The sequence below is a fragment of the Chiloscyllium plagiosum genome, unplaced genomic scaffold, assembly GCF_037043375.1.
Source record: "Chiloscyllium plagiosum isolate Xiang-an unplaced genomic scaffold, Cpla_swu_hap1 HiC_scaffold_6, whole genome shotgun sequence".
In the NCBI taxonomy this organism is placed as follows: Eukaryota; Metazoa; Chordata; class Chondrichthyes; order Orectolobiformes; family Hemiscylliidae; genus Chiloscyllium; species Chiloscyllium plagiosum.
In genome coordinates this window covers 86,466,716-86,492,207 of record NW_028270144.1, presented here as the reverse complement: position 1 = coordinate 86,492,207, position 25,492 = coordinate 86,466,716, and the positions used below count along the sequence as shown (strand labels likewise).

At 40.2% G+C, this 25,492-nt stretch overlaps 1 long non-coding RNA gene across 1 annotated transcript in view; it reads right to left on the bottom strand.

The window, feature by feature from the left end:
- Positions 1-14,177: 14,177 nt before the first annotated feature.
- Positions 14,178-25,492, bottom strand: part of LOC148149803 (uncharacterized) — an 85,867-nt gene continuing 74,552 nt past the window's right edge. Inside the window, exon 4 of the long non-coding RNA XR_015757360.1 lies at positions 14,178-15,994. This is a non-coding gene — a long non-coding RNA (uncharacterized LOC148149803). The remainder of the gene's footprint in view (positions 15,995-25,492) is intronic.

Below are 25,492 nucleotides of genomic sequence, written 5' to 3'. Positions count from 1 at the left end.
TTTCTTGGCATTTAAATGACAAACAACAATATTGTGGTTTTGTATAGTTCCGAATTCATTATGCCACTTTCTCTGATGGGGAAAAAAAAAGTCCAATGCATTTCAACACTTGAACAATGCAGGACAATGTCAGAATCAAATTACCTTTTCAGAATAGAGCTAAGTGATGTACCACTGCAGTTAAAACATATCCCCTTTATAATACAATATATAACAGTGACATCTGACATTGTTAAAAGATTTAACACTTATTGCCAGAATGTTCTCAACTTTCTAGCAAGCTTCCCTTAGTGATCATGACTTTTACAGTAAAGTATTTATTTAGTGCTTCCAAAACGCACTAGAATAACATGAAAATAATGGGCAACCAATTTTGTGTGGGGAGTTTGGAGTGTTGTGGAAGTCTAATTTTATACATGGCTTATAATGATAACTCCTACCTCAGAAGAATTGTGTGCAGATACAGTTTTCAAAACTTTGATATATATTTGAATGACATTCTACTTTTTTATGTTTTTATATCTCTGATTTGAAAAGTTCAGATGGATCCAAAGGAAATATAAATGTGAGTTTACTTCATAATCTCCATTTAAATTACATTTTTAAAAATCAATAAATATAAAATTTACCTCAATCTAACAGCTTAATCTTAATGTAAATTTCTACATAAATGTGAAACATTTTAATTGTTAAAATCATAAACCAATCATTCAAGGAGATAAACTGACATCTAGACTTTGGTAGAGTGACTACTGAAAAATGAATAGATGGTGACAAATCCCTGTAAAGTAAAACTCCTAATTTTATTTTGACTGAAAATAAGTAAAAGGAACATTAATAGATTATCTTATAATATGTATTCTGATCTGAATATGTCTTCAATATTCTTTACACTCAGACAATCCTGGTCACTTGCCTACAGACACAGGAATCTTTCTACTTTATCATATGCACATTTGAAATGTTTGCTCCATATTCTAATGCTTTGCAAATACATGTATTATTACAGTCCATACAGAAGATACACTTTAGTCGAACCAATTTTCGTTGAAAGATTGCACTGGAAACTGGGAATGTCTACAGGTAGTATGGGTAAATTTGAACCTCCACACAGGGGTTGTGCAATCTCGGTGGGGAAGCATTAAAATAGGAAGAAGGCTGGTTCAATGAGGGTGAATGGACCTGTTTCAGTAAGGCAGGGATTGGGACCTGGCGGCCAATAGGAGAGATTGTGGCTTGCTGGTAGGAGAGGTCTTCAGAGTTGCTTTAACGTGGGTGATATTCAGAGACCTTCGAGAGAAATCAAGATCTGTATAGTTTTTTTTGGGGTGAGGTCAGAGACCTTGGCTGAAGGTATTCTGGATGTCAGAGCCTCTGCAGAGAAGCATCTACATCTAGAAAGCAAATTCTTTTGCTGCTTATTCTGTGTCTGAAGTTGACAATCACAAGGGTGGCGGAAAAGAAAGAACAAGTTGCCAAGAAGGATGCTAAGAACGCAGTGAAAGACCACAAGTGAAGAGCATCAAGAAGAGGTGAATGTTATGCCATCAATATCCACTGAGGACAATTACTTCATAAATCTAGGAGGAAGCTTGAGAAGGCTGTTGGATTTCCCCTGACTCAGAAAACCCAGATAGTATATGTAAAAGAAAAGAGCAAAATTATAATCCTACTGCCTCAATATCATTTTGAAATCTTCAGCCACCATTTTTGTGGTTGGTCTAGCTGTTTGTCTAACTTATGACCCCAATTCAAGGGAGAAATGCTGAGTTTAAGACAGGTCTGTATTGTTCTGATTTTAATTCCCTGTCACATGTATCTCCCCATTTCTCTGCTAATATTAGTCTTTCATTCAGTTTTACTTCAATTTTGAAATTTCAATGGACATTATTTTTAGTCAACTGGTTAATTCGTAATATTTGCCATCAAAAGAAGAATTAGATCAAAGAAACTGATTATAATTATTCTCAAGGCCCATATTTGCATGAAATTTCCATGGCATGATTCATTTGTGATAACTATGTTGTAAACCATTCACTCATTCAGTGGCATGGTTGTTTTATGTTATTTATTCAATAATTTAAGTAAATGTATCGCATTTGAGCAAAGGTAAAGGTTGCTGCTGTGCACTGGTGTTAAAAAATGATGGACGCCTGAATATAAATGATAGTTTGTGGCAAACTATTAACTGCTTTAATCAATACATCAGCTGGGAAGCTTTGGAAATTAATAACATGTTCTTAACCAAACTAAATGACATATGTTTAGTCAGCTAACAGATAATCAGTTAAGCTTGTCATTTATTCAAATTCCTAATTATCAGTTTAATCTGGTTAATTAATAATTAAACAATGGAGAGCCAGGCAAATAAGGTTAATAGCACAAATATGGAAAAATGAGGATAATATACTACCAAAGTAAGTTTTGAGAATGAAGGATGTCCTGATATAATTCACAGGCCAAATTTAATCCAATCCACAGGACTTACAATCTTCATACTTAATGTAGCCAACAACGGAATTCCACAAATGATTACAAAGCAGCTAATATCAGGAGGCAGTTCAGATAACAAAGCAACTTCAACAGCAAACATGGCAGTACATAATCATAGAATGCTGACAATGTGGAAGCAGGCCATTTGGCCCATTGAGTCCACACCAAGCCACCCAGACCCACATCCTCCTACTCTCACCCTGCATTTCCCATGGCTAATCCAGCTAGCCTGCAAACAATGGGAAATTTAGAATTGGCCAAACTACCCAACCTTATATGATTTGTACATTTATCCAATTTACTTCAATATCCACAGTTAAATGGTGCAGTTAATAGAGGTTCATCTGGCCTTTTTAAGAAAAAAACAACATTGACTTGGCTTTGCTTAGTTACCGATACTCAACTTCACACAATGTAATGATGCTTTTGGAGTTCCTTATGGGAAAGAGGTTAAAGGTTGCACACTCAGCTCTGAGTCTCCAGCATACTCTCTGACCAGCTATCTCAGAGACAGACTTGCATAAAGTCAGGCAAAAGAATTATCACTATCAGAGAAACCAGGTTGTTTCCTTCAATCACTGCCATTAAGTACATGTACTGTCAGCACTGCCTGGAGATTCTGGATTTTAATCCAAAACCCACTTGGCTGAGTTATGGTTCATCCTTGTTCAACACTGCCAATGGCACCCTGAGACACAACAGTGCACTTTAGTGTTTACCAGCAAGCATCCTTTGCAGATTTGGATGGACTGTCCAAATGAAAGGGAAGATACGGATCACGCCAGTAGACTGTTCACACCCTCCTCCACCGGATGCATGTGTTTCTACCTCTCCTCTGAGAGAAACAAGGACACAGTTAGGCAGATCAGTCAATTCATTTGACAGTGACTGCTGGGGAGTGTTTGGGAGAGTAGGGATTGAATAAAAAATAATAGTTTATGCTATGAATAGGATGAAACACAGCACGGGGTTTTGATAATAGCTAGAACGAATTATCTCTGCATTCAGATCATGTGGAACTGGGACTTGAGGGAATGACTAATGGAGTCCTGTCATACCACGCCTCTGTAAGTAGTTAATAAATGTCAATTAGTTTGTACTGATTTGGTTTACAGTTCCCATTTGTCAAAAACATCCACATCCTCGTTGTGATACTTAGACAACACATACCAAACTAATTGGATTGTATCACCATTAATTCAGTGTCTCTGAGTAAAAATCCTGGAACTCTTTTTCTAACAGCATTGTGTGTGTGCTTGCACCACGTGGGCTGCAGCAGTTCAAGAAAGTAGGTCAGCACTATCTTCCCATGGGTATTAGGGATAGACAGTCAATCCTGGCCTTGCCAGTGATATAAATATTCCATGTACAAATAGAAAAAAAGATAACTTTTACATTATGAATGACCAGAAAACAACATTATAAATACAAAGCACATCTAAGTATACCAATAAAAGATAAAATACGGGATGGAAATTTTGAATCAACAGAAGTTTATCTACAACTAAAGTAAATATAACTGTTTGTGTTGCATAACCAGATAGGTTCTGATTAAGCAAGGGAGTGAAAGGCTATTAGGGATAGGTGGGAATGTGGATTGGAGGTTACAGTCAGATTGGCAATGGCAGAACAAGCAAAGGGGCTGAATGGCCTATTTCTGCTCCTAACTATATGTTCATGTGTTCATATATAATTCACTCAGCAATTTGTTCTTTCTGATATGGTTGCAGCTCGACAATTATCAATTTTTTTTTCACATTGTTACAACAGCCATTTGGGGCCATCCTAAATCAAGTCATCATATGTCTACTTCTTGCTGTGATTCAAATTAGATGAATTTTGTTATGTACTCAAACGAGTAAGTTGAAGACACAACTCTAGTCATGAAACTCAAGATTCTTCAAACATGCTGAAAAAGTGACCTTCAAAAATCTCTGTCATTACTGCTCTTTAAAATACACCAAAATGCCAGCATAATTGCTCTTGGATTTTGTATTGTGATAGAATTGTAAGTCAAAGAGTATGCCCTCACAAATAATACCTCTCTGTTCTCCTCTCAAAAGCACTTTTATCAATCCATCTCCACTGCATGATTGCTCCATAATAACTTCCTGCATCTTTAGGTTAACCCACTAGATACTTCCACAAGATGCTCCAGTTTTGTCAGTATGCACTTTGAATACTACTACTGACATTCTATATTTTCCATCTGAAGTATTATATTGCTCTCTTTATTTAAGGAGGGGTATAAATTAGTTGAAAGCTGGTTAGGTAATGTTCACAAGACTAATACCTGGAAGGGGTAGGTTAACTTATGAAGAAAAGTTGGTCAAGCTCAGTTTTTATTCACAGGAGTTTTAAAGAGTAAGAGGCAACTTGATTGAGACATATAGATTTCAAGTTTACACAATTTAGGTCAAATCTGGATTGAGAAATTCATTGGAAGCTTATTCCTGTTGAAAGCATAATTAACAATGTTCAGAAGTTTCAGCTGTTATAAAATGAATAATGCTCCAAGACAAATGAGAATTAACCAAAAGTATTCACACATTTAGAAAGAGATATAACTTCCCTTCAGGCATTTTAAAATCAGACACAACTTGCCAGACAATAAAGAATCATATTTCACTAGAGGGAGCACTTCTACATAATTCAACAATCTGTAGCAACAAGCTTCCATAAAATCATACTGCTGAACTTTGAGAAGTGTTGAAATTGATTTATTTCAAAATTTAAATTAATATAAATGAACTGATGAGAGGAGTTCTTATTTGCTACCACAAACAGCAGTTGGCATTGCTATACAGCACTTGCGATCTTTTGAAGTGTTGCCAGCACAAACAGTACAGGCTAAGAACCTTGGCTTTTTGTAACAAACACATCACAAAAGGAAGTGAGAAGAAATGAATGTTTCGCCAGGGCTGGATTATTTAAGCAAAATAATTCTAAAATATAAGTGAAAGATCTTACAAATTGATGACTAGCTAACTTCCAGTCTATTCAAATTCTGAGAGCTGTGGCTGTGATAACAGCAATTAGGTTTAAAGACTGAACAATCCCTCTGTCTATTGGATTCAACACACCTGCAAAAACAAACTCTGAGCAATATAATAAAACACTATGGCTGGTTCCTAATGGTGGGTTTTTACATTTTTCATTTTGTTTCATCTTTAGCCTAGAAAGAACATGTCAAACAAAATACACAAATGCAGTCCTGATATGTATACTTGATTGAGTTACACAGCCTTCCCAAAAGTTGGTGAGAACCTTTTTTTTAATTATTAAATGTTTCAGTGTTAATGTCTTTTTTTCTACACCATCATTATGTAATTTTCATATCCAAAAGATATTTTTCATTCTTTCATGAATTGTGAACATTGTTAGCATTTCTTGTCTTTTGAGAAGTTAATGTTGAGCTGTCTTCATGAATCACTGTAGTCTATCTGATAAGGATGCCACAATGCTGTTAGGGAGGGATTTCCAGGATTTTGACTCAGTGATAATAAAGGAAGAGCAATTTATTTCTAAGTCAAGATGGTGTGTTGAGTGGAGGAAAAGTTAAAGGTGATTGTACGCCCACGTTTCTATCGCCCATGTTCTTCTGAGTTGAATGTTTGGAAGGTTCTGTAGGAGAAGCCTTGGTGAAATACTACACTGCATCATGAGGTGGTTTACTAACTGAAGAATTCCTAGCCTCTCCCCTGCTTCTGTAGCCACTATAATTATATGCTTAGCCCAGTTAGTGTGACCAACAGGCAGTTTTGACGTGTCTGAAGTGTCAATAAAGAGAAGTCGCACACTTTCCGTTTTTGTTTGCTGGTTTGTTTCTCATTTTCAGTGCATAACACTGACCAGCAACAGCATGAAAAATAGAGCAAGATGTGTAACAGTCTCCCTGTCAGTACACAGCTTCATCATCAGCAAATCCTCATGGTGACACATTGTAACTGGGCAGTCCTTTGTGGCTCCAGCTTATAGATTCAGAGAAAACTGGAAGAGGATTGCTCCCCAGATGTGCAGTGTACAGACACAAGGTCACATGAACAGACCCTGGCAGTTCTGAATCAAACTCTTGGTCATGGATAAACAGCACTATTGTCTGCGGGTACCTCTGGGGAGCTGAAAGCAAACGGCGTAAACATTGACAAAAAATCTGGAATAGTGCTCAAATGCCAACTAACATCTAAGTTTATCATTTTACTGGCAAATCCTGGAGCCAAACCAATGCCCACATTATGATTTGCATCCTGGACAGAAAATTCCAGATTCACTGTTGATTATTAACAAAACAAACCCAAGGGTGTGCTTTCTTCTTAATTTGGAGTTATGAGCAGGAAAGCATTGAGGCCTGTCCTTGAGATGTGGTGTCCGCAAGTGTAGGTGCTGGTGGAGAGTTGGAGAGTTGAAATAGCTCCCTTACAAGAGACCTTGCTCACCGAGAATTGATTGCTGAGAGTAAAATTATATGTTCATCTGGCAAGGCAAGAATTCAGAGGAAATCATCAAGCAAATAGTAGACTTCACTGTAAGGAACTCACTATTCTAAAACATAGAACCTCCACAAATACTTCAGAGTATGTTGTCTCATAGAAGCCCTACAATGTGGAGGCATTAAGTCCGTGCTGACCACCTGAAGAGCATCTCATCTAGACCCACCTGCCACGCCCCATCCTATTCCTGCATTTCTAATGACTAATGCACCTAACCTACACATCCCTGCACACTATGGGCAATTTAGCATGGCCAATCCACCTAACCTGCACATCTTTGGACTGTGGGAGGTGACTGGAGCACCCAGAGGAAACCCACGCAGACACGGGGAGAACATGCAAACTCTTCACAGTTGCCCGAGGGTGGAATTGAATCTGGGTCCCTGGTTCTGTGAGACAGTATCTGCCTCTTAACTCAATCAGATCTTGATAATGTCATAAATATCTAAACACCAATTTTGTGCTCCACTGAAGAAATGAAAGTCCAAATCTACAAGGAACATGACAATGTTAACAGCAGAAATCCAAATCAGAACACATTTATCTATTGGGGGATTTCATTGCTGGGGATAACAAAGTGTGATTGTTGCGCATAGTGCATTATGGTCTTATCTCAGACATTATGGCCGAGGAAAGATATATTAGAATGGGCAGAGACAATTTGAGCTTTTCAGCTACAATGAACTTTGTGTAACTAACACTTTCATTTGGAACAAACCTTGTTATAAGATGGCTTGGAGAAATCCAAGATCAGGTAACTGGCACCAGCTGGGTCTGGTAATGAGTCTCTGAACACTATTCTCAACACACACAGCTTTCACAGTGAGGGCTATGGTATAAATCATCCCTTCCGTGATGGGGAGGATGCAATCCTTGAAGAATTTTTGTTCTGAATAGAAATGTCATTCTGATAAAAATTAGTAAGTCCTTAACACAGTCATTTGCCAGCATTCCCACTTGAGGGTTTGGTTAAGAAAAAGAATGAAGCATATGTCAGGTAGAGACAGGATGGATCGAGTGAATCTTTAGATGAGTATAAAATTAGTAGGAGTATACTTAAGTGGGAAATCAGGAGGGCAAAAAGGGGACATGAGATAGCTTTGGCAAATAGAGTTAAGGAGAATCCAAAGGGTTTTTGCAAATACATTAAGGACAAAATGATAACTAGGGAGAGAATAGGTCCCCCAAAATCAGCAAGGCAGCCAATGTGTGAAGTTGCAGGAGATAGGGGCAATACTAAACAAGTATTTTTCATCAGTATTTACTGTGGAGAGGACATGGAAGATATAAAATGTAGGGAAATAGATGGGTGACATCTTGAAAAATGTCCATATTGCACAGAAGGAGGTGCTGGATGTCTTGAAACACATAAAAGTGGATAAATCTCCAGGACCTGATCAGGTGTACGCTATAACTCTGTGAGAAGCTAGGGAAGTGATCGCTGAGCCCCTAACTGATATATTTGTATCATCGATAGTCACAGGTGAGGTGCCAGAAGACTGGAAGTTGGCTAACGTGGTGCCACTGTTTAAGAAGGGTGGTAAGGACAAGTCAGGGAACTATAGACCAGTGAGCATGACATTGGTGGTGGACAAGTGGTTGGAGGGAATCATGCGGGACAGGATTTACATATATATGGAAAAACAAGGACTGATTAGGGATAGTCAGCATGGCTTTGTGCATGGGAAATCATGTCTCACAAACTTGATTGAGTTTTTTTAAGAAGTAACAAAGAGGATTGATGAAGGCAGAGCGGTAGATGTGATCTACATGGATCTCAAAAAGACATTCAACAAGGTTCCTCATGGGAGACTGATTAGCAAGGTTAGATCTCATGGAACACAGGGAGAACTAGCCATCTGGATACAGAACTGGCTCAAAGGTAGAAGACAGAGGGTGGTGGAGGCCTGTGACCAGTGGAGTGCCACAAGGATCGGTGCTGGGTTCGCTGCTTTCTGTCATTTATATAAATGATTTGGATGTGAACATAGGAGGTATAGTTAGTAAGTTTGCAGATGACACCAAAATTGGAGGTGAAGTGGACAGGGAAGAAGGTTACCTCAGGGTACAACAGGATCTCAATCAAATGGGCCAATGGGTCAAGGAGTGGCAAATGGAGGTTAATTTAGATAAGTGTGAGGTGCTGCATTTTGGAAAGGCAAATCTTAGCAGTACCTGTACACTTCATGGGAAGGTTCTGGGGAGTGTTGCTGAACAAAGAGACCTTGAAGTGCAGGTTCATAGTTCCTTGAAAGTGGAGTCACTGGTAGATAGGATAGTGAAGAAGGCGTTTGGTATGCTTTACTTTCTTGGTCAGTGCATCAAATATAGGGGTTGGGAGATCATTTGCAGTTTAGAGGGATATGAGCCAAGTGCTGGCAAATGGGACTATATTAGCTTAGGATATCTGGTCGGCATGGACAAGTTGGACTAAAGGGTCTGTTTCTGTGCTGTACATGTCTATGAGTGTATGACTGAGTGCAGAAACAAAATGGAATCGAGACACTATTTACAATTACCACATTCTCAACATTCAGGAAGCAAGAGCAAAATAAGGCTGTTTTGGTTCAAGAATAACATCACTGTGATTGAACCTTCCATTGAAGCCCCATAATCTGCCCTCATTAATGACACAAAAGATCTGGATGAGAAGAGTCTGAATGCTCTATGAGCCAGTTGAGGTAAAATCCAAAATAATGCTGGTAGTGCAACAATAACTATTGGCTACAGCTTTACCTAAGTATTCAGATATGCTTTGACCAAGGGCATACTAGGAGTATATGTGAAGGGATTAAAACAACAACAGGATCATGAGCTAAAGAAAAGCCTCCATCAAAAACCATGCTAAGGAAGTTATTATCAACTGCAATAAACAGATGTAGAAATGAATGGAACATCGCTGTGACTGGTACTTCAGAAAACCATCATCACTGAGGAAACTGTAGACATCCGAGAAAGCCTGTCTGGCATGGTAGAGTTGGGGATTGAATCCAAAGTGGCAAAGCCTATTAAACTATTGGTTCACATGCCATGGGCAAAACTCCAGATTTCTGATGTTATACTGCCTGAACGTATCGTACAAATTCTATGTCTCTACAGGAGAGACTTACAGCTCTCAAGAAAAGAAACTCAACAATTTTCATCTTTACTGCAATATATTATATTTCTATCCTTCCTGGACAAAGTGACTAATGTTACAGCCCTTACTAAAAAGTTAGAGCTCCTATGTTTGTTAATACATATGAAGCGGAAGTAGTTGTGTAGGCATGGGCACATCTGCAAACTGGAAGATGGTTGAATAATTAATAACTGCCTGAATGGTGACTTAGCTAGAGACAGGCAACCAGCTTGGATAGCAAAAGTTTCAGTTCAAGGATGTTTCCAACTGTGACCTGTAGGCCCTAGACATCAATTATTGCCCCAGGAGCCAATAACTGAAATACAGAGGAATATAGCAGCACCTCTTGAGAACTGGTACACAGCACCAAGAATGACTGGTGGGTGATGCCAGTGCTGAGAACAGCAGTCCACAAAGACACTGATAGCTTGGTATGTGGCACTTATGGCAGAACCTGCCTCTCAAGGATTGGCCTCATCAGCCCTTATCTAAATTGTACCATTTTAAGAAACCTCATCTGAATCTGATTTGTTGACTGATTTGTGTAATGTTTTACATTTTTAACTTAGAATTCTAAAATGTATTTTTTGAAGTCAGGCTGATAAAGCCAAAATTGGCTGCAGATGTAAATTAAGCTGCTGCCTGGAGAGAGAGAAAGTGGATGGGAGGGAGAAAGGGAGAGAGAGAGAGACCCACAGAACGTTACATCTACAGACGTGAAGGCAACTTAAAATAACAGCCCATAAAAGGAGGAGGGGAAGAGAGAAAAGGGAAATCAAAATAATGATGTCTTGGAGCTACAAAGGCAATGAGTGGCCAATTACCCCTTGCTCAATGGCAAGTCAGTCCCGGCACATCATGTCCCAACTTGCAGACATATGTTGCCTATTCTACTTGAAAAATAAACAAGGACATGAATTTAAAAGATTAAATTCTACTGGAGTATGCTATTTGGACTGAAAGTCTCATGTGTTACAGTGTGGGTTCGACTGTTAGCATGCTTTGAAGGTCACAGTTGAAGAACTATCCCTAGTCACCCCTGAATTGCAGGTAAAGGGATTCTTCCACTCTGACTGTTAGACTTCATCTTGTTAGAAACCAGACAAAACAGAAGGACTCTCTCTCACCCTGGAATTCAATCACAGTCAAAGGGTATCAGAACCATAGAATTTCAATCAACCTCTGAAACTAAGGATTGTGAAACCAACTGTCAATTATCTGTATCAACCTTCCAAAAATCATCATTGTACCGTTCAGTTATACATTCATTGGAAACAATTCAGAGAGTGATTCTTGATCTGTTACTTTAACTTTTATCATTTTGGACTCATCTCTTCTTTCTAATCTGTGAGAATGTGTGTTGTATTTCTACTCTTCTCATATTTACTAATTAATAAATCCACTCTGCTAATTCACAAAAGTGTGGTTAAATTGTTTCTTTTTAAAACATAAATTCATTTGATATATACAAAGGAAGGAATCTATTATTAAAATAACATGGTTGTGACCAATCAAAAAATGTAATGCTATGTTGGTTACAAAGAAAATCATATGTAGTTCTTCAGAATCTGCTTCATCCTAAAATAAACTGAAAAGATTGAAAAATTATTCTGCACAATATGAAACTAACACGAAATTAATTAAATATAGTTTGTGTGAAAATTAAGCACAGATACATTGTTTTGCCCATTTTTTGTGCTTAATTACTCCATTCCAAAGAAACAAGGAACAGAAAGAGGGCAGTGGTTAGCACTGATGCCTCACAGTGCCAGGGGCCCAGGTTTGATTCCAGCCTCAGGCAACTGTCTGTGTGGGTTTCCTCCCACAGTCCAAAGATGTGTATGTTCGGTGAATTGGCAATGCGAAATTGTCCATAGTGTTCAGGGATGTTTAAGTTAGGTGCGTTCGTCATGAAGAATGAGTCTGGGTGGGTTAGTCTCCGGAGAGTTGGTATGGATTTGTTGACCAAATGGCCTATTTCCACACTGCAGGGATTCTATGAGAAAAGTTATTAGCACAGCGGATACTAAAGTGGTAATGTGGATCTATTTAATTCTTCAAAATTAAATTACATTATTGGCAAATAAGAGTTTTTTTAAAAAATATATTCCATTTAAGCTTTCATTCTATCTCAATGACACTTCCTGCTTATCTTGTTTAATTCTCCATAATAGATCATTTGTAATATCTTGCAGTCCTGATGGATAGGCTATACTTGTAAAGATAATTATCTCTTCTTTCTGCAGATTCTGATGGAATTCTGAGTGTTTCCAACATTTTTTGTTCTGTTTCAGAATTTCAACATTTTGCCTTGAATCCACATGAGCTTGAATGATAGTTAAAACAATTAAAGCTCCTTGTGACCTGCTCTGAATTTTCATTCTTTGTGAAGGTATAATTCTTCATTTTCACTGAAAAGTTTTAATGCTTGATGAACTGATGCTTGGTTTAAATTGTAAACTGCTTTATTCCACAAGCATGTAATGTGTATGAGGTAAATATGATTAGAGTTGTTTAGAAGAGTCAGTACAACTTGGCTTAGCCTAATGATAAAATAACTTGCTTTAATCCACTTTGGCATGTTTACTTTAAATAAACGTGATAATTGCCAGTTGAGATTCCTCACCTTGGAGTCCCCATTATTTTTAATTTTGTCAGTGGGCTTGCCTTTTCAGAGTTTGTGCTCCTTCTGTTTTAAAAACTTAACTGAAGAGTCAGCTTTTGGCCAACGCTGACTATTCTTCCATCTCAAACTCCAAGAGTAGAATCCACCATTCAAACTTCGCATACACCCCGACTGACTTCAAATTAACAGCAACAAGTATTGATGTCCCTACATTACAACAGCAACTGTACTTCAAATGTACTTAATTAACTGTTAACACCTGTGCACGTGATCTTGGGGTCATGAGACATGCAATGTCTTTTCAAAACAGTTTCTAAATTACTTGTCATTGTCCCCATGGGCTTTAGTTTGGATGTTTCATTTGAAACTGAATAAGTACATTTTAATGTTGCTAACTTCCATATCATAACTGTGGGAAAATGGTCAAAATATTGAAAGTACTAATGGGATAGACTAAAGCAAATGAATTGAGATTTTCAGCTTGATTGAGTTCTCTAATGTAAGCGTCTAATTTGGGAATCAATGGTCTTTTTATTTACATTCAGTATACTCAATCTACAAACGGAATTTTTCACCAAAATTTATTGAGTAGATAGTAAAATGTAATGGTCTATTCAGTTAATTCAATTACACACACTGTCTGCCAAGTTATGTTATATCAAGGCTGAAAAGTAAAGTTTAATTAACACCAAGGGCAGAATCCAGTGTTCCATCTGAGCTGCCCAGTGTAAATTCCTCAGAGGTTGTGTGTAAACCGAAAGGTGTAATTAATGTGCCACACATTGACTCCTGGGTTCAGGATTCACTTGGACCTTGGATGCCCACACACTGAAATAAGAATTACAGCGCATTGGTGAATCTTTAGGGGTTCTGAGCAATCAAGCATTGGCTCGATTTGTAATAGAATCAATCAAGGAGTCTGGTGAGGCCCAGCTTGACGTCAAAAGCAGCGCATTCCATTTTTTATTCTTTTGACAAATGGCATGGTGCAATTTCTGAGATAGCACTGAGTTGCTGATGAAGGGTGGTTATTGTTTGTTAATGGACAAACTCGCCTCATTAATATTCAGCTTTCTATCTTATCAAATGCAGCAAACAAATTTGACATTGAGAAATCAGTGCCACATTCAGCTTGCCACTTGTTCCAAAGGACTTCCACGTTGTGGACAACCAAACAGCAGCACTGTATGATCAACAGGCAGCAGCCGCACATGCCTCTTCACCAACAGACATTGGCATCCAGCACTTGCCAGGCCCCCACATCCATCATGGTACCATTCTAATTTAGTTGAAGATTAGATTTTTTTTTTAGATTAGATTACATTACAGTGTGGAAACAGGCCCTTTGGCCCAACAAGTCCACACCGACCCGCCGAAGCGCAACCCACCCATACCCCTACGTTTACCCCTTACCTAACACTACGGGCAATTTTAGCATGGCCAATTCACCTGACCTGCACATTTTTTTTTGGGCACTCACAAAGCATAGACTCGCATTGCAGTCTGTAACGGCAACCAGCATTGATTGAAGGATTGGACCAGGCTACATTTCAGGGCTCCACACTTGCTCTTAACACTCACTTACTCAGCAGGTACCATACATGCCCTCTGTTGTGCTTTGCAATGCCAATCAGAGCAGTCACATCATCAGGCAGTTTGCCTTGCTGGTCAGCTGTCTTCAGTCAAGTTGGTGAACATCAATTACCACACCAACTACACACCATCACCACGTGCCAGCAGCCTACATGGCAAACACACTGCATATGTAGCAAGAAGACAGCCATGTCTCAAAGTCTTACAGGAGTCGTCCTGTCTAAATTCCATGGAGGAACCCACCAGTCAGGGGGACTTTGACAAAATTGAGTCAAGGGTAGCTTCCCATACCAGTCCAGGTGGGTTGTCACAGTCAAGAGATATAGTTAGGGCAATCTCAGTGAAGGGAGGTTCCATGCCTCTTTGGGCTGGGGAGTGAATCACAGTCCATCCTGTGGCTCCATGGAGGCCAGTCTGCATGGTAAGGTTAATGTGGGGAGAGAGATGTGCAGATACCATTCACAGGTCTGGGCAATTTTTGCTTGAGGCTGTCCTTTTAAAATCACTCACTGGGGGGAGGTGGGTCACAGTTAATCCATAGTATCCATCCACAGAAATGGGCAGGAGGTCTCTGCCACAGGAAGGAGATTTGGCAAATTGTTTTTCGCCTCTGGGGTCTACAGGTTGAGGATCAGGGCGAATGACAGTTGTGGAGCAGGGGAGTGCAAAAGGAGGAACATGATAAAGCATACTGGGAAATGGGTAATGGGGGAGAGATTGTTTGACCATAGCCAGGAGCAGCATGACTCCAAGGGGTGCAATGTATGATCACAGATGGCATGGTCACCTCACATGCTACAGGAATATGGAGGCCAGGGTCAGGTAACTGGTTGGGTAGGCACCTTGGAAGGTGTAAAGCCAATGGGTTTGATGTGGAAGGTTAAATTTTCCCCCAAAATTTATTGAGTAGACAGCTAAATGTAATGGTCTATTCAAGTAATTAGATTACACACACTGTCTGTCAGATTATGTTATACCAAGACTGAAAAATAAAGTTTAATAATTAAACCAGATTAACACCAAGGGTGGAATCCAGGATTTGGATGTTTGGGGGGGGGGGGTGTTCACTGACTATTGAAGTGAAGGCTGTGAGTCACAGGCTGAGGAGCGCTCACCATCACTTTCCACTGTGCTGGAAATTGAATGGGCACAACGGGGAAGAAAATGGCCAGAACTACACTTGCAATGGGTGGGATAAATCTCCCAAATTGTGAGAGACCTTCTCTGAAGGAGATCATTGACCTTCTCGTGTCACTGTTCCTCCACACTGAGGAGAATGCACAGACCTGAGTAGCAACTCTACACCAGGCTGCTAAGGCCTGTTGTACTGGCCACTTCTGCTGACTTTCCAGAAAGGGGATTCTAGAACCTCCAGGTCCGTGCTGAAGAATCGCGGTGCCATCTTCTAGTTCTCAGACATCTTCAGATTGTGTCCATCTGTGAAACGCCAGCCTTTTCATCATGGCATGGATCCAGGGGATGCCAGTCTTTCAGCAGATACCCATTGAGAGGTGAGCTGTTCTCAGAACGGCGCATGGTAAGATCAGGCATGGATTGAATGTAAGAGATGCCACGAAGCTGTGTAAGGAGTTAATGTGAGCAAAACATTGAGGGTGCTGGAAATCTGAAGTAAAAGCTGAACGTTCAGGAAAACCTCAGCAGGTCTGGCAGCATCTGTGGAGAGAGAAATAGAGTTAACATTTAAAGTCTGATATGACTCTTCTTCTGAACTAAAGAATGGTCTTACCAAACTCAAAGAGAGTGACTCTGTTTTTCTCTCTACAGACGCTCCCAATGCTACAGAGTTTCTCCAGCACATTCTCTTTTTATTTTCAGGAGTTAATAAATAGATTTGGCGAGAAGTCTTAAGATGGCTTAGAGTAGAAATCCCTCCATTAAACTGGACACATCTTGGACTTGACCAAACAAAAAGTAAAACTTAGCCTCAAGTATTTCTTTGGAACCTCAATGACTGTAAAATCTTCTAATGCAACAAATTGCCTTCCAAATAATCATCTTGCTACTTAATCTCCAATTTTAAAGCAATCTTCACCATCAACAATCCTACCACATCAAACAATATCACAATAATATAATTCCTTAGTTCAAACATATGATGGAGGTTGTTAATTTAACAGGAAACAAATGCTTTACAAAAGATCAAGTTGCTTCTCAATAATAAAGAAACTTCTAAACTGAGCATAAGTGGATGATTTTAGATTATTAGAAAGGATTTTTCTATAATTCTGTCAGGTATATTCTCGAGTTCCATTCTAAACATGGCATAAAGCAGATTAAGTTCCACTTGACACAACATAAATTATGGCTAGTCCAATATGTAAGTCAATTCTTTACGCATCTTAATTCACCAGGGTTGCAGCTATACTGGAAAATTCTTGTTCTAACACAAATACTCTGGCATAGTTACTGGGTGTTGATTAGAATCAACCCCAGAAGTGTTTCTGACAAGAAATCTTGTTAGTTTGGCCACACTGGGGAATCATTATGAAAATCAGCATGGAACAAAGCTGAAGAGTCAGAAAAATAAATAATGATTATTTGGGTTTGCAAAATAGTTCAAAATTTAAATAGCATGTACAATTAACTCTTTCCTCACAGGACTATTCTTTGACAGCAATAATAAGTTTCTTACTTCACGTGATAGCACTGACGAGGTAATTAAGGTAAGGACTTATTCTATGACATGTTGTCAAAAGCTAAATATTTAGTTTAAAATGAAAAAGCTCCCAGTTTCTTTTTAAGTTTTATTTTTAATTCTGGCTCTACCCAAGTCCTCCCTCCTACAGTTACACTATGGTGTGCTGCCAAAAGTCTGTATTTGTTGTAAGACTTTACTGTTTCAGGGAAGGGCTGTGTCAAACTTTGACCAGACAGCCAGGTATGCAACACACTCAGAAATATTGGCTTTTGTGAAACTGTGTTGTTGAACTAAGCCATCGTTCTGGTTAGAAACATTACCACGGTTTCAAAAGACTCAACCTCACAAATACATCATCATTTTATTTGCTGAAGACATACTATTCTTTTGCAATGTTATTTTAGGATTCAAAAGTCAATATGTAACTTAAGTGTATGTTTGTCTTCTATAATGTCGCAATATCTTGAATGCATTTTCAAGACAGATATTTTACCAGTTATTTACAAGCATACACACTTTATATGTATTTATTAACTGAGCTCTTTTCAAGATTTGATTGTCTATAAATCAAGTCTGGAAAGATGTCTGTACCATTTCCCTGTCTGATTATAGAGTTGATTTCTGATATTAGCACTCAAGACATTAAAGTACTGCAAATTCTGGGAACTTGAAAAGAGAATGACAGGAAATGGTAGCAGAGCACAGCCGTTCTGTCAACACCTGGTGAGAGGAGGTTTGGCACTTGTACCAGAGTTGTGCCATGCCAGAAACTGCAAAAGTATTCACCTCACAAATGGTACAACTAGGCCATCAGCCACATAACCTGACTTAGAAGGTCTGACATTAGTACTTAAATAAGCATGATACTGAGGGTTCCGATTGAAATAAGCAACAGCAACATTAAAGGATGACTACTTACATTAAAAATGTGGTGATAAATTTTCAGGGAATGTGCAACAATGCTGAGGTGAAAACTCTAAGTGGTCTCCACATAGACTACTTAATCAATCATATCTTCATCCACTGTACTTTGGTTCTTTTCAGGATCAAATTCAGGGGAATTCGCAAAGCTTTCAGTCTCTGCCCTGCCCGGCCTGGCTTCCCCTAACAATGATAGCTTTTTAAGGGATGGACAGAGCTCTCTACCACATGGTCTACCTATAAGGACAGACACAAACTTAGAACAGAGCTGATTTGGAACTCCATCCTCAGCCTCTCATTGGTTGGCAGCACCTAGCAGGTGACATTTCCACCTGTGGGGTTTTTAATCCCGGAACACCCTCTGTTATCCACTTAATGCCTGAATGGTATTTCATAGTGCATGCCTTTCTCAAAAGAGGCAACACAATGGCTAGCACTGCTGCCTCACAGCGCCGGAGACCCGGGTTCAATTCCCGCCTCAGGCGACTGACTGTGTGGAGTTTGCACGTTCTCCCCGTGTCTGCGTGAGTTTCCTCCGGGTGCTCCGGTTTCCTCCCACAGTCCAAAGATGTGCAGGTAAGGTGAATTGGCCAAGCTAAATTGCCCGTAGTGTTAGGCAAGGGGTAAATGTAGGGGTATGGGTGGGTTGCGCTTCGGCGGGTCGGTGTGGACTTGTTGGGCTGAAGGGCCTGTTTCCACACTGTAATGTAATCTAATGCAAGGCACTCATTGGCTTTCCAGCTTGTGAGAAAGAGCCCTATTTTTGGACTAAATATCACCCAAACATCATGATGCACATTACAACATCCTGAAGATGTGGTATTTATCTACAGCTTCAAAGGGCATTTTTCTTGGTACAAAAACAGGAAGAGATGGAGGCCATAAATCTTCTCAACTATTTGTTGTTTTTTATCTCTTCCTCCCACTCACTCTGTACTGACCCACCACCTCCAGCAATCTTTAGAATTGTTTGAACGCAATGTCCTACTAGTTTAAAAACAGAAGATAAAGAAGATTCCATAGAATCTCTACAGTGTGCAAACAGGCCATTCAGCCCAACAAATCCACAACAACTCTTCAAAGAGCTACCCCATCCCTGTAACTCTGGATTTCCCATGGCTAAGCTACGTAACCTACACATCCCTGGACACTTTGGGAAATTCAGCATGGCCAATCCACCTGACCTGCATGTATTTGGACTGTGGGAGAAAACCAGAGTATCTGGCGAAACCCACGCAGATATGGGAGAATGTACAAACTCGGCACAGACAGTCACCCGAGGCTGGGCACTGACAGGAACCCGGGTCCCTGGCATTGTAAGGCAGCAGCGGTAACCACTGAGTCACCAGGCTGCCCCTATGATAGGGTCCATATTACTGAAGTTTGACTGCATCAATGTTACCTAAAATATTTCTACTGATGAAAACTAAAACCAAAAGCTGAGCCAGTAAATAAAGTCAAATCCAAAACAGAACCAAAAGAAAGATATAACAAGTCCAGTGCATAAAGCTTTGCCTGACACAGAGCTTTTGACAGGATAGAACCACCTTAAAACTCACCAATGAGACAGCAATGCTCCTTTCAGGATCCTAATGAAATTGAGTTTGACATTCTCCATTATTTTCCTTGTCAAGGCATTAAATAGTGTTGAATTGACACTAATTGAACCATCTCGGAGCAGAAAGGATGCCTGTGGAAACCGTGGGAAATGAAATATCACTGTAGTGTGGTAAGAGATACTTGTTTGAGACTTCAGTTAGGGACATGAATGCGTCAACGTGGGAGGTAGATTGTGTTATTGTATCTAGTAAGTGTAGATCTGCTACACAGTGCCTGATATTGTTATTAGGTGAATAATTTGAAATGTTTCCATTCCCATAGCTGTAGCCTCCTGATGTGCAAATTATGCAGAATATTATATTTGATATGTAGAGTTAAAGTACCAGAGGGCTACAAGGGTGCTTTGTGTCAATGATCTTTTTTAAAAACTCTACAACAAGCATCAGGAATGATTCTCCAATGGAAATGTTAAAATATAAATTATTACCAACTTAAAAAAGAAAAGCATGCAGCCCTTTAATTGGTGCTGAAGGCAACATCATTCTAAGCAGAAAATCTTCCGAACACAATAGATGGTTTTTGAAAAACAAAACTCAACTGGAGCTGAGTTTTCCCAGGCCTGTGGAGATGAGATTGAGGGTGGCGGGAGATTTCTTGGAAAGTATTATGTATGTCCATTGAAACAGTTCCCTGGTGCTTCCCCATGCCTGATTAATCTTCCTGGAGTGGGCTGCTGCACAAATTTGCTTCATCGAGATGGGCAATCTAATTATCCAGTAAAGGTCACATTAAGGTCATTTATGCCATACTGACAGAACTTTCCCAATTCTGGAAAGGCCCTCAACTAAGTCTGAAAGCTGTCTGGATGTGGTCTCCCAGTGGCAGAACCAATGGCTCCAAAACCTCTTGGGATTTTTTTTTTGCAACAAGTTCATTACTATCCGTAACTACCCCTATTCAAGGGATCACCATCTTCACATAAATCTACCAATAGTTCTCACCTCTCCCAGTGCGGTTCCAGCTGTATCCTGTCTCAAGTACTCTCATTGTGCTTCCTACATTCTCAACCCACCTGCCATTCTTATTTGGACATAGAATAGAGAAGAAGATCATCTCACATAACAAAGCTCTGGCGGGGCTAAGCCGGCACAGCCAGACAGAAATATCTGTATTACCAATGACACATATTAGTCCAACTCATAGTCCTCAAAATGGAGTTCCAGTTTGGTCAGTACATTCATTTCCACGTATTAATGGATCCTTTTATTGTTTATTGTTTCCAGGAAGCTTGAGACCTATGTGAAAGGGGTAGGTTTATGGAATCTACAAGGGTGGGAAATATCATGCCATATCATGACTTAATAAGGCACGATGAGAAATGCCAATTTCCTAGCAGTGTGTTGAGATGCAGAGATAAAGTCAGTTTGCAGTATGTCAAGCCTAGCACTGGCCTAAGGTGGGCTCAAACAAGGAATAAGTTTAAATGCTATGAACATTCAGTAAAGTCAGTTTTCAATAAACCCTTACCTTCAAACTGAGGTAATTGTTATGAAATTCTTATGATTGTTTAAAGATGGTGTGTCCCTGTTGGCTTTGTTCAGTTGGTTTTCCTTGTTGAACTCTAAGGTACAAAGGAGGGGAGCAGGATAATGAATTTCTCTCTCTATAGAAATGTTGCCTTACCTGCTGAGCTCTTACCAGCATCTTCTGTTTTCATTCTGCATTCCTGTTACTTGAATCTCAGCTCTTCTTTGCTTGACAACCAAGGCCACCTTAGAAACTCTGACCTATTGCTAAATGATTTTTGTAATAAAGAATAAGCAAAAAAAAAGAGTAAAGGATTGGATATGGAAAAGTTAATGAAGAAGAAAGAATATTAGTCAAGAGCAATAGTCAATGTGACCAGTAGCAATGGAACCAGTAATCCCCTCAGTCTGAAGTAATGATAGCATAGTTAAAAACTTGGCAGCATGGGTTTGACTGGAAGAGAATGTCAATAAATGGAAAAATTAAAGTAGTAGCTATGGAAATATTTGTGGAGACTGGAAAAGATTTTTGAAACAACCAAGGAAATCTTAAACGATTTAAGTTGTTGGATATACTTTCATATGTGTTTTATAGCTGGAGAGAGATTCTGCCACATCCTCAAACACTTAGAATCAAAGGTTAGTTTTGTTTTTTTGATATTTTACGAAACTAAAGTTGAACCAATTTGGTAAAAATTCCAAACTGCGGAATTATTTCACTGAAGTTAACTTTGCAAAAAGAAACAGGAAAATCGCCTTGTTGTAAAGTTGCCCAGTCCCATTCGGAATGTGCACCACCTAGTCCCTGTTTCCACGTGGAAGGAAACTCTGAAAGGAATTTTGTGTTTGAAGTGAAAGAATGGCAAGGATTTAGTTTCATGATGTCCCTTCTCCCATGACTTGGAGCAGGTTAATTTTCATAATCACATCCATCTCACCTCATTAATTGTGTAAACGAGACATCGAGTACATTAGTTGGTGGGTCACAGGTAGGACAGAGGTCTTCACTACTGCTGGAACCTTTCAGCTTCCAAACATATAATGCCACATTTAAAGCCCAGCTAGAGACCACTTTAGACTCTACAGGCCAGGCATTGCCTTCACGCTACTGTCCTCTAAACTCTAAGCACAAAGACCTCGAGACATTGGGGGACATGGCAATGGAGAGAAGGTCAGTCTTCAATACTGACATCAACTGAAGGCCTCCTGCCCAATCCAAACTGGCCTAAGATAGCAGCACTGGTCAGTGCTGTCTTCGCAGAATCCCTACTGTGCAGTTAGAGGCCACTCAACCATCAAGTCTGCATCAACTCTCTGATGGGCATCCCACCTTATTCCTATAACTCCACATTTACCATAGTTAATCCATCTAGGCTGCACATGCCTGAAACACGACAGGGCAATTCAGCATGGTCAATCCACCTAACCTGCACGTTTTTGACTGTGAGGGGAAAGTGGGGCACCCAACAGAAACCCACACAGACACAGGAGGATGCAAACTTCACAACAGACAGTCACCCAAGGCTGGACTTGAACCTGGGTCCCTGGTGCTGTGAGGCAGCAGTACTAATCACTATGCCATCGTGCTGCCCTTTATTGTGAAAAAAGTCACCTGAAGGTGCAGAGAAAAGATCGATGATTTCCTGTACATCGTTATCCTTCTACTATTTCACACTCCAAGGGTCATTGCTCAGTTTAAGTTTGCCACTGCTCCCATATCACGCAAAAGATTATGGACTATTACCCTTATCATCACAAATATTGTGTCCATTCCAGGATTCAAACCATGACAACTAAGAGCCCTTTAGATGTGTGAACTTCCCTCTTGCTTACTGAGGATTCCTAACCACCTGCTCATGCATGATCACTAACTGTTTTCTATCCACTTCTATCCACACTGTCCAACTCTGTGTCTCAGTGCAGTATAAACTGACCCACAACTAGCCCATGAGGTCCAAGGCATACAGGCTTGGGAGGAGGTGTGGAAAGATTGCGGAGATGGCTGGGGAAGACTGGGGCCACTCATGTGATGTGACAGAGACAACAATGGATGACCAGCACAGAAACCTCCACAGTGCTGAGATCCTGACCAATTTCCACCAGCATTAACTCATTCTGGTTCTGCAAGAATCTTTATACATCTTCCCCAAGTTCTGTCTCTTCTTTTATGCAGCCATTAGAGGTACCCATGGAACGTTCAGAAGTAAGATGCAATCTGAACCACTGTGAAGGAAGCCTGTACATTCAAATGCACTCTCAATTGGGACAGAGTTTTTCACATCAGTGGATATTTTGCAGAGATTAAACTGGGGGTTACAATTTTGTGGCACATCATTGACTTGTCTCCACAGTCAGTATTTAAGAAATCCCCTCAAGGCCCCAGGCACCCAGGGAACTGTCAGAGACCAGGTACCTGCTCAGCCCCATGCAGAAGATGTGTACCAGTTCTCAGCCATAAAGACAGGCTCAGGAACATCAGACTGGTGTGTGAGTGGCACTGAGAAAGTTGGAATCAAAGGTGGAGAAATTCATTCTCAGTGCTGAGAGAACCTGATCCAGCAGAATGCATGGTAACTGTCAGATAGGCATTTAGACCTGAACTCTCTCAGCTTAACCATGAGTTGTCAGGATCAGTGGAAGGTGAGCAGAAGACAAGGCACTTTGATCTCAGGGAGAAAAGATGATGCCAGCAAGCAGACACAGGGCAAAGAGTTGACACAAGCTCCCTGGAAGTTTCTTCCCAGAAACATGCTGGATGTGCCTTGTCATTCGATCTCTCCTGTTGTCCCAGAGCTTGCAGACTAGTCTGTACCTTTTCAGGAAACTTTCAGCAGGTCTGGCCCCTCTAGCCTCAAAGAGTGTGTGTGTGTGTGTGGTGGGGGGGGGGGGGGATGGTGGTTTGCCCAAACCTTCAACATGACTAACCCCAAAGCAAGGTCCCCTCCACCCCAATTACACAAGGCAACTCTGCTCCTCGATGTAGTAGGTGGAGAAAGAGGAAGAAAACGTACTGAGGGCACATGGAGAACATAGGTTACTGTAAATGAGACATCACTTTGTTTTATATATTTTCACTTGTATTGTTACAATGTCCACTGTGGTATTATTTTCAGTTTAGGTGCCCTTTAAGTCATGTGAGAGATGAGGATCCTCTTCATTAATCCCAAGAATGTAAATACTGCAAAACTTAATAAGTTGTCAAACATTGTTCGTCTCCTAGGAGCAAAAGTCTTTGCCTGTAGATAGTCTCATACAACAAGGATTCTTGAACCTTAACTCTGTGCTCTGCAGCCAAGGCTTTGCACATAAATGTGAAGAACACTGAAGCTAAAGGCAGTATCTGGATAATGTGCAAGGGCCCAACCTGCACACAGCCTTCAAGATTTACACCCACCTTATGGGTGTTCATGATGATTCCACACAACTCTAAAAGGAAATGTTGTTCCTATGTATAGGTTTTTCAAGGGAGCACAGTGACATTAAAGTCTGGGAAATGTTCAATGGGCAGCTCACATGTGTACTGTCACTCAGCACTGTGGTCTGCAAAGAAAAGCTGTACAAAGCACTGCCTCTCACAGATTAGATGCTGTCATAGAAGATGATCACTCATGTCAAGACCAACCTTGCGTGCACTCTAAAACATTGATGGGGTGCAAATGAAGGAAGAGTCAAAAGGAATTTTCTCAGGATTTATGATGAAGGGCTCCTGCCTGAAACATCGATTTTCCTGCTCCTCGGATGCTACCTGACCTGCTGTGCTTTTCCAGCATCATTCTAATCTTGACTCTGGTTCTCATGAAGGACCAAGTTACAGAAGACTCATATGTTATATCCCCACAGATAGTTTCAGACCTCCATAGGTTTAGCACAGTATAATTTAAGTCACTCACTACCACGTTTTCCTTAGTGGTGATGTGGGCAGCTCAAGCATGGCTACTTTAATATTGAGGGAGTGCAGCATAGGTTCACGAGGTCAATTCCTGGAATGGCGGGATGGCGGGACTACCTTATGCTGAAAGACTGGAGCGACTGGGCTTGTATACCCTTGAGTTTAGAAGACTGAGAGGGGATCTGATTGAGACATATAAAATTATTAAAGGATTGGACACTCTGGAGGCAGGAAACATGCTTCCGCTGATGGGTGAGTGCCGAACCAGAGGACACAGCTTAAAAATACAGGGTAGACCATTTAGGACAGAGATGAGGAGAAACTTCTTCACCCAGAGAGTGGTGGCTGTGTGGAATGCTCTGCCCCAGAAGGCAGTGGAGGCCCAGTCTCTGGATTCATTTAAGAAACAGTTGGATAGAGCTCTCAAGGATAGTGGAATCAAGGGTTATGGAGATAAGGCAGGAACAGGATACTGATTAAGGATGATCAGCCATGATCATATTGAATGGTGGTGCAGGCTCAAAGGGCAGAATGGCCTACTCCTGCACCTATTGTCTATTGTCTATTGTCTCTTGATTCAACTGAAGACATCATTTGCACATCAACATGGATAATGT